Below are 18,422 nucleotides of genomic sequence, written 5' to 3'. Positions count from 1 at the left end.
GCACAAGTGCTATACTTATTCCTCTGAGGGGTTTCTCCACTCTCAGATCAACGTTTCCAGGGGGATTTCCCCACATGGAGTTAACAACAACACAAGTCCCAAGTCCCCTGGTTTATGGCAGTGATCTGTCATGTTGCTTCTTCGCTCAGAGCCCATGGGGGCTCTGCCTAGCCTCTGGATTAAGTCTGGGACACATTCCCAGATCAGCCCCTCCCTACACCTCCAGCCCCTTCTTCTACCATCTCACCTACACATCCTACCTCCCATTCATACCAAACCACCACTGAGTCTTCAAATGTGCCGGTTCTTCCTGCCTTGGCATGTTTCGGTACCCAATGGAATGCTCCTGCTCCCCTTGCCTGCTGAGACTCCCCTAAAGACCACCTCCACCAGGCAGTCTTCTCTGCATACATCCCTGCCCCCACCATATTCCTAACTTCCTGTGCTCTTGTTTGCATATCCAATATTCCTTCTGGCTGAGGGCTCACTGGGGACAAAAGCCCTGTCATTTCCCTTTATGTCACAGAGTCTGGCACATGGTAGGTACTTGGCAAATGTTTGCTGCTCTAATAAAGGAATAAAGAGATGAGTAAGGAGATTTGTAAGAGAAAAGAGCAGTCAGGATGGCTCTTCCATCCTGAATTGACTTGACAGCCCTGTGGTACGCAGGTAATAATGATAACCATGTGTTACCCCGCAGAGAGCAGAGCTATAAAAAGTAGGCTCATAAACCCATTTCACAGGCCATGAAACCAAGGCTTGGTCGGGAAGGCTGTGCCTCATCGGGGCTGGGAGATGGTGAGCCAAGATGCAAAGCCATGGTTCCTGTGAACCTGAGTCCTATGGCTTAAAGGGATGTCCTCCCCTGTGTCTCAGAGCCCACTTCCGTGGGGAGCTTATGGGGAAAAGAGCAGCTTCCTGTTTCCATATTGAAAACGGTTTCTGTCCTACAGAGTTCCCCAGGGCCAAGAAGGTGCCAGGGCAGAAGCTGGAACACAAAGGAGAGCAAACCCATGACCCTGGTGATGCTGTCTCAGGCTACCCCGAGCCAGGACCCCTCCACCCTGGGACCCAGCACTTTCCCCACTGCTAAGGACGGGGTTCCACACCCCCTCTAACAGGACACTAAATTTGCCCACTGCTTGTGCCTTTGGTGGGTCCAACACCATTAAAAGTGGACCCTCGTCTTCCCCAGGTCTTAACTGGCTAAGAAGCAAAGGGACAAGTTTCATTCTATGTAAGGTGGCAGAAAGGGATCCAGCCAACGTGTCACAAATGGGGGCGGGGTGGGATGGCAATGGGCCATTCAGCGATGCAAGGCAGGACCGGGCAGATAAGAGATCTCATCCACCAGACAGATCACGGGCCTACAATGACAAAGGCGCTAGAAGCCGTCGCTGGTGCATCGAGGGAAAGGAAGAGCATATTAAATTTTAAACAAAGCCCACCCCAGGGGAAATCTCCAGCCTCCGTCTCCCAGCCCGCACCTCTCATTTCCAGCACAGGCTCGGAGAAACTGAAACGTCCGTCCCTCATCTCAGGGGGCTGGGTTTTGTGTTTTTGTTTTTTGGAACCCAACGGGCAGTCGCTGGCATGCTGTGTTTCCGGGTAGCATCTAAGAGCAGCCTGGGCCTCCAGGAGCCCCTGCGGCCTTCCCACCAGGCCTGGGAAAGGAGGGTGAAGGGGGGCCGGGAACCGGAGCAGAGCGGGTGCGGGGAAAGAGCGGTGACATGCTTGGATGTGTCAGATCTGGGAGGTGGGCACCAGTCTAGTGTCCCCGGTTGGAGAAGAGGAAAGAGGGAAGCTAAGAAGCAGGGAAGGTCCTCAGAGGCCACGCCAACCAAAACTACCATAAAGAACATGCTGACATGCACGAGGAAGAGAGCCGAAAAGGAGGAAGACCGAGTGTGGAGCTGGAACAGGAAGGCCCAATTTAGCCTAAGCAACTGTTACTTCCTCAGTCATTCCATCAAGCCTCCCTCCTGTCCCCCTCCCGCCCTGGCCAAGGCAGTGGTGGTGGGTGGAGGAGTCAGGCAGGTGGGGCTGAAGGTCTGGGCAGATGCACTACTCCCACGACCTGGGGGCGGAGGGGGAGGGGGGCGCGACAGAAAATCCCCCTGACCCGCAACCCCAAACCCCAACCCAGGTCGGGAGGAACAGCCTTGGTCTCTGGCGTTGGGGTGGGATGTTTGCTCTATGAGCATCCTCTTGGAAGAAAGACTGTCAAAGTTCCCCGAGAGACTCTGGAGCCCTCAAAGCCAGCACTGTGCCGGGCATTCTAAGGATGGGCACCTTGAGGTTTCCCTGGGGAGCCAAAGGCCTGCCCAGTTGCCTGCAGTCAGAGGAGACTCAGCCCTTGAGTCGCACTGCAAGCCAAGGGGCAAGGATGGGACGTTCTCTCTCACAGCTCAGCTCAGGCCTCTCCCCGGCCACTGACTCTCTACCAGCAGCTGCTCAATGTTTGGAAAAAGTGATGTCTGAGAAACACACAACTAGGGTTTAAAAGAAAAGGACTTTGGATTTACCCAAAAGGAGTAAAAAATACGATATAACCTTTCTGGAGGGCCGTTTAACCATCTGAATCAAGAGCCTTTAGAATGTGTCCTCGGCACAGGGATTCCTTCTAGAAACGGATCCCAAGGAATAATCAAGGCTGTGGGCAAAAATACCCAAGGATGTTCACCGCAGCGTTCCTTAGAAGACAGAAAAAGAGGAAATACTGGAAATGTAGGAGGACAGCTTAACAGTATTATGGTCCTTCTGTTTGAAAGAATATTATGCAGCCCTTTAAAGTGAGCTGGGGGTGATGAGCTCAGGAGGTGCACGGGAGTGTTGAATCACTATACTTCACATCTGAAACTAATGCAGCACTGTATATTAGCTCTACTGGAATTAAAACTAAAAAAAAATTAGGGGCACCTGGGTGGCTCAGTTGGTTAAGCGTGTGACCTCAGCGAGGTCATGGTCTGGGGGTCCTGGGATTGAGCCCCACAGAGGGTTGGTTCCCTGCTTGGTGGGGAGTCTGTTTCTCCCTCTCCCTCTGCCCCCCCCCCCCGCTTGTGTGTGCTCTCTAATAAATAAATAAAATCTTAAAAAAAAAAACTAAAAAAATAATATAGTGACTTGGAGGAAGAGATCTAACTCCATGAAAATTTTAATCACAAATTGTTAAGAGAAAAAAAAAAAGGAAGGAAAAAAGTAACATGAAGGTACACATGGTATGATCTCATTTTAATTAAAAAAATATAAGCTGGAAGGGCATATAATATACTGAAATATTTAATTATAGAAGGGTTTTGCTTTCTTCTTTTTGCTTGTTTATATTTCCTAAATTTTCCGCAAAAATCATAAATCTCTTTGTAACAAGAAAAAAAATCAATAAAATCTATTTTCTAAAAAACAAAAGGAAGAGATCCAAGAGCCAAGAGACTGTTCATTCCTTGGACATTCAAACCTGAACTGGATTTGGAAAATAAACAAACAAAAAACAAAATAAAACTGAACAGAGAGACATCTTAACACCATCTAAGAATATTTTCAAGAACTAAGGGGTGGTTTCCAGCGAAGACGAATTAAAATCTCTGGGAGGCCGGAGTGAGTGCAGACAGGGTGAGAATCATAAGCCGAGAGCCAAACCCCACAGAATACTCAGAACCCAACTTCTCTGTCCAGGTCCTTCAGATAATTGCCACTAGGAGAGGAAAAGGAGAGCAAGCAGCGGAGCCAAGGTACAAAAAGGCAAAAAAAAACCCATTTCTTTTGTCCTTCGTGGAGGACGGGACAATAGCTGTCTCTTTAGACAGTAAATTCAAGAAGGAGAGAGAGGGGGAAAAAAAAAGGCCAGTTCCTAAGCTGAGACTGGCTAATCTACCTGGTGATAGGGAATCAATTTTTACAACCAAAGTATAAAAGCTCTAAAATGGGGGCTTGGGGGCACCTGGGTGGCTCAGTCGGTTAAGGGTCCAACTCTTGATTTCAGCTCGGGTCATGATCTCAGAGTCATGAGACTGAGCAAAGGTGGGGGGCGGTAGTTCTGCTCTGGGAGTGGAGTCTGCTTGGGATTCTCTCTCTCCCTCTCACTCTGCCCTTCCCCTTTGCTCACACATGTGCTCTCTCTCTCTCAAAATAAATAAATAAATAAATAAATAAATAAATAAATAAATAAATAAAATAAGATAAGATAAAATAAAATAAAATTGGGGTTTGGAAGACAAATTCTGACAAGCTCTGTAACCAAAACAAAAGAATTTAGCTGATGTTACATAGAAGTTTTTCTGGAGAATGAGCTAGAACATAGGCAGATAATGGACTGGAACACTCGGGAGGGTATTAAGAGTACTCAGCACACCATTTACAGAAGCTGGCCTTTGCCTAACAGCGATGACCTAGAGCCCAAGGAAGGAACAATTCCACAGAGGATGGTCTTAATTACTCAAGTGTCAGGAAAACCCAAGGAGGAATAATGGCAGACATCTAAATTTCTCCAGTCCTCTTTATGATCAAAAGTTTTAAAGTCTACCTCTAATATCAAAATGTATTCATTTGAGGAACATATACTGGGTGCCTCCTACCGGTTCATGCATTCAGCAAATGGCTGGGTACAAACTAACGTTCAAGGCACTTTCACATCCACCAGCCAGACAAACAAAAATGGACAGGGTGGGTCATTAGGATGCATCCCTTGTAAAGATGCCAAGTAGCACTGCGACAGGGAGTGGGACATGCCGGCTCAGGCCCACGATCCTGAAGACTTCTTACCCCCATTAGCATTCCTCGGCCCCAAAGGACTCTGCCTCTTTCTTAAGAAATGATGACTCCAACTTGGAAAATAAATACGACGCCACACACGAGAACAGGTGGTGCTGGATGATTTTGTATCTCTTAAAGACATCAAATTCTTCCCCCGGGTGAAGCTGTACCTATAAATTACAGTCTCGTATTATATATGGCCAACACCTTTAGCTTTGTTCTCCTACAGCATTTCTCCTTGACAAAAAAGAAGCCGTCAATACTCTACTTTGAAAACAGCATAGGAGGTGTTTTTGTGAGACAAAAAAAAAAAAGAAAAGAAAAAGAAAAGAAGAAAGCAAGCAAGCACTTTTCCCTTTAATTAAAGGGATGCCATCCAATTGCACCTCTGGATTGAAAAATAGAAACAGAAAATTATTCTTCCAGAATCTTCTACGTACCAAGTACCTTTAGCCCTAGAAACTTCTCCACCATATAACAAAGTCAAAGCCCCTGCTTCGGGCACCAGGAAGTGTTCCCTGCACCTGGCAGCAGCTGGTACCTACCTGAGGCCAGTTCACAGACAGTAATAAAAGCTCCCTTGAAATAATGTTAAGGTTCAGACACTCTGATAAAAGCTGGGAACTTCAAAGGTAGGACTGCAAAGCCCATCCCTAATCCTCCTCATTGTGTCTGATGTGGCTGGCTGGGCTCTGGGCTGGCTCTACCACCTACCGCCTGAGCTTTGCCCCATAGGCATTTGTGAGCCAGCAAGCCAGCTGGGGGAGGTGGGACAGAACTTACACTTACTCCCTTGGGAGGGGTGGGCCTTTGGCCAAGGTGTACAACCGCTGGTCTTTGACCGATGGGATGTCAGTTAAAAATGAGGGAAGAGGGGAGCCTGGGTGGCTCAGTCGTTAAGTGTCTGCCTTCGGCTCCTGGGATCGAGCCCCGCATCAGGCTCCCTGCCCGGCGGGAAGCCTGCTTCTCCCTCTCCCACTCCCCCTGCTTGTGTTCCCTCTCTCGCTGTGTCTCTCTCTGTCAAATAAATAAATAAAATCTTTAAAAAAAAAAAAAAAGGGAAGAAAACAAGGAAAAAAAATACTTATCTACGGACAGAAGCCCAATGGTTCTGGAGTGGTAACTGGATTCAATGCGAGGTTCCAAGGCTCTCTCCATGAACTTGAGCAAGTCATTTCAGCTTCAGTTCCTCAGTCTATAAAAATGGTAACCTCACTGGGGGTTGCTGAGGGGAGTAACTAAGATGCCCTGTGTGAAAATGCAGAGCAAAGGTGAGATTCTTCTTCCCACCCTAACTTCCTTCTTTAAAAAATACCCCCTTTCATTTTTTTTTTTTTTTTTGTTAGGTAGGATATGCACATAAGGCATAAAATTCAAAATGTGGAAAAAGTAACCTTGTAGAGCTATTGCATAGCCAGGCATTCTGTCCTGTCCTCTGTCACTTAAGAAAACATCTCAGTGGGGCGCCTGGGTGGCTCAGTTGGTTAAGTGACTGCCTTCGGCTCAGGTCATGATCCTGGAGTCCCAGGATCGAGTCCCGCATCGGGCTCCCTGCTCGGTGGGGAGTCTGCTTCTCCCTCTCCCGCTCCCCCCTCTTGTGCTCTTTCTCTCTCTCACTCTCTCTCTCAAATAAATAAATAAAATCTTAAAAAAAAAAAAAAAGATATCGAAAACATCTCAGTGACCACGACCACATCGACCGACCACATGGACACACGGGGAGCTTTCACGTTCTTTTTTTACAGCTGCCCAGAATGGCATTGTATGATCATAGGACAATTTATTTACCAGTTCCCTCCTGGTGGACATTAAGGTTTTCTTTTCTTTCTTTCTTCTTTTTTTTTTTTGCTTTTACAAGCAATGATGCAATGAACTATCTTGAAAAATGCTCATTTTGCATGTTATGCCACATACCTGTGAGAAAAATTCCCAGAACTGGAACTGCTTGTGCACTTTGGATTTTAATAAACATCATCAAAATCCTCACTATACAACATGCACTCTATCGACAATTATGAGAGCATTTGTTCCTACTGTGACTTCTCCAGAGTAGAGTTAACTTGCATCTCTCTAATTAGTAGTGGGCTGAACATGTTCTTACAAGGTTAAGAACCATTTGTATTTCCTTTTCTGTGAACTGTCCATGTTCTTAGCCTATTTTAAATCTTAAAAACAAAAACAAAAATCATGAAACACATAGGAAGCAAGCCCTCAAGAGTGGGAATGAGCAGAAGCATCGTATAACAGAACTATACCTGCAAACACTTCAGGGACTGGAATTATTAGGCTCCATTAGTGAAGCCTGAGACTCTTGATCTTGGAGTCAGGAGTTCGAGCCCTATGTTGGGCTTAGAGCTACTTGAAAAAAAGATGAAATAAAACATAAAAATAGTTGAGCTGACCGTCTTTTTCTTAATGATTTGCAGGAGCTCTTTAGATATTAAGGAAACCAGCTCTTTCTATGATCTATGTTGTAAAAATGTTCTCCAGTTTTGAGAACTAGGAGACTCTTCTGATTCCATTTATGATGATTTTAGCCACACAGAAATTTTTTACTTGTGTCTAATTACATCACTCTTTTCTTTTATGGCTTCTGGGTTTTAAGTCCTAGTATTTCCTGGGTTCATTTTTTTTGTATTTACCATCTTTAAGCCATCTGAAATTTATTATGTTATAATTGGTTCATTTTTTTAGAAAGTCATCAAGTTGCCATCTCGTCACAAATTTTAAAAAATGCTATCTTTATTTCGTATCAAATTACCTTTAATTTACCTCTGAGTCCCTTCTCTTCCAAATCTTGCTCAGCTGCCTCAAATCATGCTCTTTCTCTCCATGGCCCTCACATCCCTTCATTCCATCTGTGAGCCAAGGGTTGATCCATGTTATCGTGACTGACAATCATGCAAACTGTGCTGAATCTCAGCATCTTAGAACAAGTGTAGATCTCAGAAGCATCCCTTCATTTTACAGCAAGGACACTGAGGTCCAAAAAGGTGAACTGGACTTGTCTAAGATTATAGGGAAGGCTTGAGCTTGGACTTTTTTTTTTTTAATTACTATCCAAGAAGAAGGGAAGAATTGATTTTGCCATAAATTCTGCTCAATCAATAGGTATCTATTAAGCAACTACTATGCCCAACAGTGAATCAGGCACTGGGGCTCTAGAAATAAATGACACAGCTCTGAGCTTTCAAGAAGCTCAGAATCCAATGTGGGGTCTAGACGTACACACCTACAGACTAAGAGGTAAGGCAACAGTGGCCAATGGATGTGGAAGAACAGGTCAGTTCTGCAAGGGATGGCATGGGGAAGGCTCAGAAGATACATAGCCTTTATTTTTATTTTATTTTATTTTTTTAGAAGATACATAATTTTTAATTGGGCCTGGCATGACCAGGACTTTGTCCAAATATGGAGAGAAAGTATTTGGCAATAGGGGAACAATGAGACTAAGTGGAGTATCTGGTCCTATAAAGTCAGGAAGGAAGTAATCTGGCTTCATGTTAGCTGTGGGTGGACTTTCAAAAAAAAGGCTCCTCTGAGGATCTGTGGTCATTGCCAGGTCCTCAAAATGGCACACTAAGAATAACAAATAAATGGACCCATCTGACAGGCCTTCAGGTGTCTGGCAGAAAGCAACATGTCCTCTGTGGAAGAATGTACTCTCATCCCATACTTCAAAGAATTCTCACAGAATTCTAACAAACATAAATTCACAATCAAAAATCATGGAACACATGCAGGGGCACCTTTTGGCTCACTTGGTTAAGCATGTGACTCTTGATTTTGGCTCGGGTCATGATCTCAGGGTCTTGAGATGGAGCCTCGCCTTGGGCTCCGTGCTCAGTGGGGAGTCTGCTTGAGGATTCTCTCTCCCTCTCCCTCTGCTCCTCCCTCCCTCACGAGTGCTCACTCTCTCTCTCTCTCAAATAAATAAATAAATCTTAAAAACAAAACCAAAAATCATCAAACACATAGGTAGCAAGCCCTCAAGAGTGGGAATGAGCAGAAGCATCATATGACAGAACTATTTCTGCAAACACTTCAGGGACTGGAATTATTAGATACAGAATCCAAAAATAAGTATGTTTAATGTGATTAATAAAAAATGGGGAATTAAAAACACAAGTAAGGAATTAAGAGATTATTTTAAAAAAACACAAACCACTATGCATCCTCGGAAAAGGATAAAATAGAAACAGAAGTAAAAAATATAATCATCCAGGTTAAAAACTCAAAGGATGAGCATCAAAAATAGTAAGTGTAGTGAAAACATATCCAATATATTAAAATTTGTGAGTTAATATTGATACTAAAAATACTTCTGTGGAAGGACTAAACAGATTAGAGATGACTAAAGAGAGAATTAGTGAGCTGGAAGACAAGTAAGATATTATCCAGAAAACATTACAAAAAACCAGAAGACTGAAAATGAAATGGAAGTTAAGAAACATAAAGGATAGAGTAAGATCTACCATACATCTAACTGGAGTTCCCAAAAGAGAGACCAGAGAGAGATAACGATGGAGAGACAATATTCCAAGAGATAACCACTAAAAATCCTCTAGAACTGATAAAAGTCACCAATCTTTGATTTCAGGAAGTCCAATGAATCCTTAGCCGAATAAATTCAAATCCACTCCTAAGTAAATAATAATGAACTGCAAAACATACAAATGAGTGTGCATGTGTGCGTGCATGCACACTCACCCACACACACTCCCCCCCCCCCAACAACAACCAGGCAGAAGATATTACTTGAGAAGAACAATAATTGTGCTACCAATTTCTCAACATCAACAACTGGCCAGAAGACAATGGAATACTATCTTTATTTATTTTATTTTTAAAAAGATTTTATTTATTTATTTTGGAGAAAGAGAGAGAGCTCGTGTACAAGCAGGGGGAGAGCGGAGGGACAAGCAGGCTCCGCGCTGAGCCTGGAGCCAAATCTCAGGACCCTGAGATCACGACCTGAGCTGAAATCAAGAGTTGGATGCTCAACTGACTGAGCCACCCAGGCTCCTCTGGAATACGATCTTTAAATACTCAGAGAAAATAACTATCAAGCTAATGTTTTATACCCACTAAAACAATACTTTAACAATAAGGATGACATACAATTTTAGTCAAACAGAAACTGGAAAGTTGATGACTAAAAGATCTTCACCACATGCTGTCCTGATCATAGAAAGTAGGTCTTCGATGCAAGGAGAAATCAGTAAACAAAACGGAAAATAGGTGGAAAATCAAAGCAAAGGTTAACTGCATAGGACATTAAAAATAAATGCCTGGGGCACCTGAGTGGCTCAGTCAGTTAAGCGTCTGACTTTTTTTTTTTTTTTTAAGATTTTATTTATTTATTTGAGAGAGAGAGAGAGAGAAACAGCAGGAGAGGGGAGAGGGTCAGAGGGAGAAGCAGGCCTCCCGGATCACGACCTGAGCTGAAGGCAGTCGCTTAAGTGACTGAGCCACCCAGGCGCCAAGCGTCTGACTCTTTGATTTCAGGTCAGGTCATGATCTCAGGGTCGTGAGATCGAGCCTCACGTCGGGTTCTGTGCTGGGTGTGGAGTTGGCTCCCTCTCCTGTCCCTCCCCTCTCTCTCTCTTTAAATAAATAAATAAATAGATAGATAGATAAATGCCTGATTTGTGGAACTGAAGAGAGAAATAAGATGCATCTAAACCACTATGTGACAACTGAATGTGTCACAATGGTGACTTTACGTAAAGCATTCCAAGGTCCTTGCATGATTTGAGAAAAGATACAGACGGCAACTAACTTCTGCAGTTTGCATGCATCAAAAGAATAGAAACAGAGTGTGTAAGCTGCAAAGCAGTAGAGAAAAAAAACCGAATGAAGGAAAGAAAAGAAAAAAAAACCCTTTTAATCAATTTAAAAAAATGAACAGGGGCACCTGGATGGCTCAGTCAGTCAGTGGAGTGTACGACACTTGATCTTGGGGTGGTGGGTTTGAGCCCCATGATGGATGTAGAGACTACTGAAAAATAAAGTCTTTAAAAAATTAAAGAGTGGACAAAGAATCAGAAAAAGAAGAAACAGAAAGCACAAAGTAAGATGGTAGAAAGAAATCCATATATATCTAGAACCATAACCAATGTCAACCCAGCTCTGGACTGTTTACAGGATACACAAAGACAGGGACATAGGACAAGAGTCTGAAACCAGAGACATGGAAGGGAAACGGGCAGCAGAGAACCCTGGCTGAGGCACCAAAGTGTAGCTAGGAGAGGAGGGAATGGCAGAAAACAGTAGGATCAGAGAGGTAGGAAGAGGGCCCACAGTGACAAGCCAACACGGTCCATAACAGTATCTGCCACGGAGAAGTCAGGTAAGTAGAGGCCCCCAAACGGACTGCCAGGTGTGATTAGAGGGTGGGCCAGAGGCCTCTGCAAACACAGGTAGGAATGGGGAGTGAAATACTCTGCTGTTTCAGAGCTGGAGAGAAGAAGGGAGAGAAGAAGCAGGGACAGAAAGGGTGAACTCTTCTCTGAAAGTCCTAGGGGGGAGAGAGTGATATGGGAGTTGGGGAGAGGCAGGGCCAAAGGAGGATGTGGGATGCTCAGGCCTAGGGAGGCAGCTGGGGGCAGGACACAGGGGATCTAGGGCTGGGACTGATGGTAGGCATGCTCCCCCAGTGGTAGGCATAGGCTTCCCAGCTTGGGGCAGGAGTGTTTCTAGGAGCGGCTGTGCAGTGGTGGGGGATGGGAAGAATTCTGAATTTCAATGGCGTCCTGCTTTCAGGTAATGGCAAGTCCACAGTGAACTCGTGGTCTGTGGCTAGTGACGGGAGGTGAGGCATGTAAGCTCCGGGGGCCCCAGCATCAAACGTCACAGGGTGGGGTTAGCCTACCAGCACCACCAGCCTCCAAAGGGTACCTGATACTTTTCAAGAGGCTGGCGTGGATGTGGTCCTTGTGAGGACGTTGTGATATGGTGCACAAAACCACCACTGAGGTTTGGCTCTTGTTTTTTACCGAATGCACACAGGATAGCCCATTCCATGGCTGCCCTACTGGGAACAAGATGGCATCATGGATGCGTTCAGACATGACCCAGAAGACAAACCACACGTAACCAAGAGTCATCACAGAAGTTAGTTTCCCGTGTAAATCTGGAGCGTGGACATTCCTGATTTCTGTGGTGATCATTCTTACCGGATTTTGATCCCCTACTTATTACACACTGGGGACACAGAAGGAAGAAAGGGAAAGCAGTCTGGCCACAACATGATCCCCTATTCTCAGCTTCCGACTGCACTGAAAACCCTCACGATTCCAACGCCTCTCTCCGTGCTCCCCAAATATACACACAATAGAGCACATAGGTGTAACATCAGAAACGCCTTTACCGTGACGGTTGCAGAAGACAGAATTAAAACCCCCTTAGAGGTCGACCCACTTCTAATAGTCCTTTTACTCCATTTATAAGTATATAGATTATAAAGATAATATATACTGATAAAAATTCACGTATTACAGAAATGAATTAAAGAGAAAACAAAAGGCCTCTGTACTTGAGGGTAAACGCACTTGGGGATGGGGGAAGGGTCAGGTCTGCGAGCTACACACGTTAATTAGTAAGTAATAAGAACCAGTCATTTTACCTTTTGAAGCTGCTGATTCGACATACGTTTTTGGCCCTGCTGTGGCTTCTCACATCCTTTAATCCCCCTTTAGGAATCTACCCCAATCTCTTGCCCCCACCTCACCCCTTATTCAACAGTGCACATCTTCAAGGATCTCCTGCCCAATGCTAGAATTTTTTTTTTTTTAAAGATTTTATTTATTTATTTGAGAGAGAGAGAGAGAGAGAGCACAAGAGGGGGAGCGGGAGAGGGAGAAGCAGACTCCCCGCCGAGCAGGGAGCCCGATGCGGGACTCGATCCCGGGACTCCAGGATCATGACCTGAGCCAAAGGCAGTCGCTTAACCAACTGAGCCACCCAGGCGCCCCAATGCTAGAATTTTAAATTTTGCCTGCAGTACTGCGGCCATCTTGTTTTCTAATTTTTTCTTTTCTTTTCTTTTTTTGAGCAAACAAAAATGAGTTGGGCCCAACGGTGACACAGGATCTCATGGGCCAGCCCGGCAACCTGGTGCAACGTGTAACCTGTTTCCTTGGGAAAAACCTGTCTGTTTTATGCATGAGCAACTAACTGGGAGACACTTAACTTGTAATCGTAGGGGCCTCTGTAATCTCCATTTCTGTTCTACCAAAGGAATTCTCCCGGACTCCCACCTGCCCTCCCACCTGCCCTGTTAACGAAGTGAGGCTTTGTGAGCAGGGACGCCCTGGGGCCCACCCATCGGGCACCAGGCCGGGTTCTGACGCTTGACCTCCGGAAAGTCATTCAACCTAAATGACCAGATAATATGGAAAGTGCTTACAATGGTGCCTGGTCCATAGTAAGTGCTGGGTGATAAGAGAGTGGGGTGAGATTAGTTCAGAAAGGCATCTGTCCTATAGTTTGGGGAAGCCACAGACCCCTTTGAGGCTGGCGAGAGCTATGGGTCCTCTCCCCAGCGAAGTGCACACACAACCCCATAATCCTCTGCACAGCTGCTCGTGCAACTCAAGTACCCCCTCGCCTCCCCGCGCCCCATACTGCAAGGCTCAAGGACCGCTCTCAGCCCTCTGGTCCTCTCCACACTGATGTGAGGATCTCAGGCGCGAAACTCTGTGGCAACGCTTCAAGTCTCATGTTCACAAGCAATGGACTATTGAGCAACAACCCCGTTTCAGGTTCCGCTTTTGGCAGAAATGTTACACCTTTCTTCCCCAAAGCCCTTCTGACCCTTGCCCCTTTTGCTCTCGATTCAGGCCAAATCCTCCCTGGGTCACCTTAAGACAATCTCTCTGTGTGCAACAAAGCTCTACAGCTCTTTGCAAATTATTCTGATCCTTCCCCAAAGCTCTTGATGGTCGGGCCGCTGTGCAGCATCTACTGAAGCCAGGCCACTGCACGGACCCCGTGCCTGCTGGGCCCCCCACCCAAGGCCCCGCAGAGGTGGATGCGGCAGACGCCCGGGCCCTCACTCTTAATAAGCTTGGAAACAGCGCAAACCAGCAAAAGCCAAAGATGACAGAAGCCAGAAGGAACTCATGAAATGATCTAATTCCCTCATTAACCAGAGAAGTGACTTTCCCAGTGGCCACCCCACTCATTCACAGCCAAGCTGAGAACCTCCTGGTTCAGTACTTGGATTCCTTCGGCATTTCTCAGACTTTACCGTGCAGGTGAGTTGTGTGAAAATGCAGTTTCTGCATTTCTAGCAGGCTCCCGGGCCGAGATGCTGATGCTGCGGGTGCTCAGACCACTTAGGAGTAGCAAGGGTTTACATCAAGGTTAATGGACTATCCCACCCTGGCTAAAGCCTCTTCACCCACCCTTCCTGTGGCTGTTTAAATGCCCTTTCTTCAGGAAAGCCTCTCTTCCCCTCCATCCTCCCTGATTACCAGCTCCCATGGCCTCTGTACTTTTCCCTTTGAAGCGTTTGTAACAACTGTAATTAAAGAGTATTTGTGTAATTATTAGTTCAGTGTCTGTCTCCCAGGGAGACTACAAGCTCCATGAGGTCGGGACCAGCACAGAGCCTGGCAAATCACACTGTCAATAAAAGGGGAGCTGTTGTGCTCTGGAATAGCCTGGACCAGCATCCTCAAGTAGAAAGGGAAGGTTTACACCTGTGGAAAACACCTTCTGGAGGCCTCAAGGCCAACAGTGATACTTTTAGCTTTAGAATCCCCAGCAGTTTCAAATACATACCAACTAAAATTTAAGTTGAAAAGCATACTTCAAGAGAAAAACGTCTCCTAAATGTTTATCAAGTGCAAAATAGTCCCGGATCTGTACTAGCCACTCTACTTGGGGAATGGTTAGGCCTCCCAAAGAAGCATTCCCTTCGAATCTTCCTTGGGTAAACGGTCTTTGGGCACTGTGCGGGCTCTGGCATCGGGAGCGGGGGGCATGCCCCCTGACCAGCCTCACGCCACTGCAGACCAACAGTTTCTTTTTGAGTTTTTCTGCTGCCATCGTTTTGAGGAACTCCAAAGCTCTGAGTGCTCAGCTCTAGGGAGGCAAAGTCTGAAGCCAGACAGCCCAGGTTCAGGGATCAGCTCTGTGTCCTTCAGCAAGTGACTCAACTCCACTATGCTATAGTTTCCCCATCTGCCAAATGGGAATACTAAGGGACATGATACACACACAGAGTACAAGCCTGGCCCCAGATACATGATTATTACTATTCTCCCTCTATCCAGCGCAATTTGAGATCTCTCTATTGTTTTGCACAATCTCTACCCCGTGGCTCCATCTATTTAGGATCGACTCTTCCCAGCTGCTCCTGCCTTACCTGTCTAGAGCTTGTCTGAAGCCATGACTCACTGCAAAACTCTGCAGGTCCCATCAATCACCTTCCCATCCCCGCCTCTGTGTGTCACTCACGGGTTCCTTCTGGGAGGGAGGTCTTTCTCCCAATGCCCAGGACACTTACTCACCAAGAATTATCGAGGGCCCACCACGTGGGCACAGGGGCTCAGCAATGAACAAAGACTTTCTACCCTCACGAGCTAACATTCTAGTAGGAGATCTGACCCATGAACAGACATCAGTTCAGGTCTCTGGCTCTTCCTTACACACCCATTCTTCTCCGCAGACCAATCCTAAATAAATGGCACACAAGTACAAAGCATGAAGAAAGCATCAGATCCAGAAGTGCTGAGTGTGACTTGGGAATAACCCCATGATGAAAATGCTGCTCCACGGAATGGGGGGCCTTTGGTCCTGGTTCCCCCTAGCAGCTGGCCTGTCAAATCCTCCAGAACAGTATGTGTGTAACAAACCCGGGCAATAAGGTGCTCCGATTACCTGTCCCCTGCAGGTAGCAGACACCCATGGTTCTTTATTCTCAGAGCCACACTCTTTGGACAGAGCCTGATTTGGGACCTCCAGCAGGAAGAGAGGCCCTGGCCTTGTGTTGAAGAGCACTGGAAATGGACTCTGAAAGCTCACATTCAAATGCTGGCTCTGTCAACAGAGTGTGGCCCCAGGCATGGAGCCTCGGTTTCTCTTAGACAATCTGTAAGGTGTCTTCCAGCTTTGAAGTCTAAGGGTTGAGATCAACCATCATTAACATGAGACTCAGCAGATTCAGAGATTCCTTAATTGAGCAACATGAGCCCCAGGCCTGGGACCCGGTGGTGAGCAAGCCAGATGAGGAGCCTGTGGGGAGCATCCTCCGAGACACACTTGACTTCTCCTTTGTTTATTTACTCCCTTCTAACTTCAAACTTGAACTTTTTAAGCAGACTCCGACAGAAATATCTCTGGGCTACAAGGCAAACCTAAAATAGAAGTAGTGCAAAATCTCTGGTGGACCCATTAGTCTCCCTTCCTTCAACTCAAGAACCCTTCCAGACCTTGTCTGTCTCCTTGTCTCTAGACAGTGAGACTAAAATAAGTCTCCTTGGTAGGAAATGCTTGGTTGGAATGGAAGTGACCCAAGTACGGAACAAATGGCCTGCTGGCTACACACCACAGGACAAGGACCCACCTAAGAATCTGCCTGGAGAAGAGTGAGCACCTGCCCTCACTTCAACTCATTGCATCTCCCTCCATAGACAGGCGGGCAACCAGGCGAGACTGCAGGAAAGAAAATGTGACCCAAATGTCCAGCTCCCCCTACTCAGAAGAAAGCAGCTCTATTTCCAGTGCCCTCGTGTGAGAAAGCCAGATCCTGCAGGTTTCGGGAGCACGAATGCAGCTAGAGCTATAGGTCAACAATTAGGGGTCAGGCAGGTGCTTGGTCCAGGGTGACAGGTGGCCCATGGGCCAGTTGACAAAACCACCAAGAAAGCTCTAGAAAACAATATTCACTTTAAAACAAACAAGAAAGGTACAATCATACTAGGTCTCATACAAGCTCTAGGATTTGACAGGCCCATGGCTTGATCACAAACACTAAAAACACACTTTCTAACGGCTAATGACAATTAGGCGTGGTTTTCTTCCCTTCTCCCATAAGACTCGGTCCTTTGAAGGCCCCCAGATAAGAGCACAACAGGGATGCAGGCCCAGGGGCCCCCTCTACTTGGGAGAAATGAACTTTGACTGTTTTTGCTTACACGTGTACAAAGGCAGAACTCAAAGAATAGCTTCAAAGTTGGCTGGGTGACCCCCAAGGGTGCAAAGTCCTGCTCTGCACACCTGTGGGGGAATTTCTGTGAATTTCCCAGGCGCCCACGGGAACCGATTACGTCCCCTCCAGGTCGACAACTGCTAGGAGTTTCCACTTTGCACAGAAATAAAGGCGCTCAGGGTGTTCTTAGCAGTTAGGGCGCTCAGCCTGCAGCTCAAAGGTGGGCTACCAGGATGGTCGTTCACTGGACCGCTCAGACTGGGAAGGACGAGCACCTCGCAGTGTCCCTGTGAAAACGCACCCAGGCTACGGCTCTGCCTTTGCCCCAACCAACGCAGAGCTTAGAGATACACCAAGGACCGTTTCGGGTTAGTTAAAACCCACGCCAGCACCTCCCTGGCCTCTTAAATTTTCCCAAACTACAGCTCAGACTGGAGGGAAGCCGTTGCAGCGACCATAAAAGTCATCTTAAGACGCAAGTTGGAAAAAAAACCCGATACGCACCAGTTAGCAAGTCCGCAGTTAGGGGGACGGGGGCACCAGGGCCGGATCTGTGGGATCCGCGCGCCTGCAGGGGCTGCCCCGTCGGTCCCCGGGTCCCCGCGCCCACCCGGCAGCCTCCTGGCCCCCTAGTCTGACGCCGGCGATCACACCCCACAGCTCTGTCCAATTAGGAAAATGACCGCGAGGAGACAGAGAGAGGGGCGACGAGGAAGGGGAAGTGAGACTAGGGAGCCTGGGGACAGGCCGTGGGGACCCCGCCAGCCGGCGAGCGCCTTCAACAGGTCCCCCGCCCGGGGCGCCCCGACGCCGGCCGGGCCGGGGTCCAGCAGCGCACGGCGTGCGGCCGCCGGCTGCCCTCCGGGGCGCCCCCGCTTACCCCCACTCCTCCGCGCCGGCGCGCTCGGCCCTCCCCCCCCCCCCCGGGGGGGGGGGGGGCGCGGCGCCCCCCCCCCCCCCCGGAGAATAAAGTTTGTGGGCAGCCGCAGGGGCGGGGCGGCGCGGCGAGGGGGTGAAACTTTGAGTCCCGGGCCGGGTGTGGGGGGAGCGCGCGGGGCGCCGGGACACCCACGTGCGGGCCCGGGAGCCGCCGCCGCCGCCGCCGCCGCCTCCCCGGCCTCCCGCTCCGCCGCCGCCGCCGCCGCCGCCGCCGCGGCGCTTTCCTTTCATTTCTGCTTCTCTCTCCCTCTCTCTCCTCTCTCTCTCTCTCTCCTCTCATTCGCGCGCTCTCCTCGCTCTCGCCCTCTTTCGCTCGCTCGCTCGCTCCCTCCCCCCCCCCCCCCCCCCCCCCTCTCTCCCTCTCGCTCGCCCCCCCCCCCCCCCCCCCCCCCCAGACGCCATCTCTCCCTCTTTCCCCGGCTCTCCCTCTCTCCCTCCAGCTCCCCGGCATGAGGGAATGTGGAAGTGAAAGGAAAAGACGACATGTTTGCAGCGCGGCGCGGGCCTGCGCGCGGCCGTCCCCGGGGAGAGGCGGGGGGCGGGTCGGCCGCGGCCGCCTCGACCCACCCCCGCG

At 47.9% G+C, this 18,422-nt stretch overlaps 1 protein-coding gene across 1 annotated transcript in view; it reads right to left on the bottom strand.

The window, feature by feature from the left end:
* ZNF710 (zinc finger protein 710) overlaps positions 1 to 17,637 on the bottom strand; it is a 63,259-nt gene extending 45,622 nt beyond the window's left edge. The window contains exon 1 of the mRNA XM_035024144.1: positions 17,414 to 17,637. The gene's annotated coding sequence lies outside the window, so the exon portion shown is untranslated. The remainder of the gene's footprint in view (positions 1 to 17,413) is intronic.
* Between the last annotated feature and the right edge of the window lie 785 nt (positions 17,638 to 18,422).

This window comes from Mirounga leonina, unplaced genomic scaffold, assembly GCF_011800145.1.
Source record: "Mirounga leonina isolate KUSES-001 unplaced genomic scaffold, KU_Mleo_1.0 Mir_178, whole genome shotgun sequence".
NCBI classification, from domain to species: domain Eukaryota; kingdom Metazoa; phylum Chordata; class Mammalia; order Carnivora; family Phocidae; genus Mirounga; species Mirounga leonina.
The sequence above is the reverse complement of the archived record's forward strand: the minus strand, read 5'-3'. Positions and strand labels throughout refer to the sequence as shown.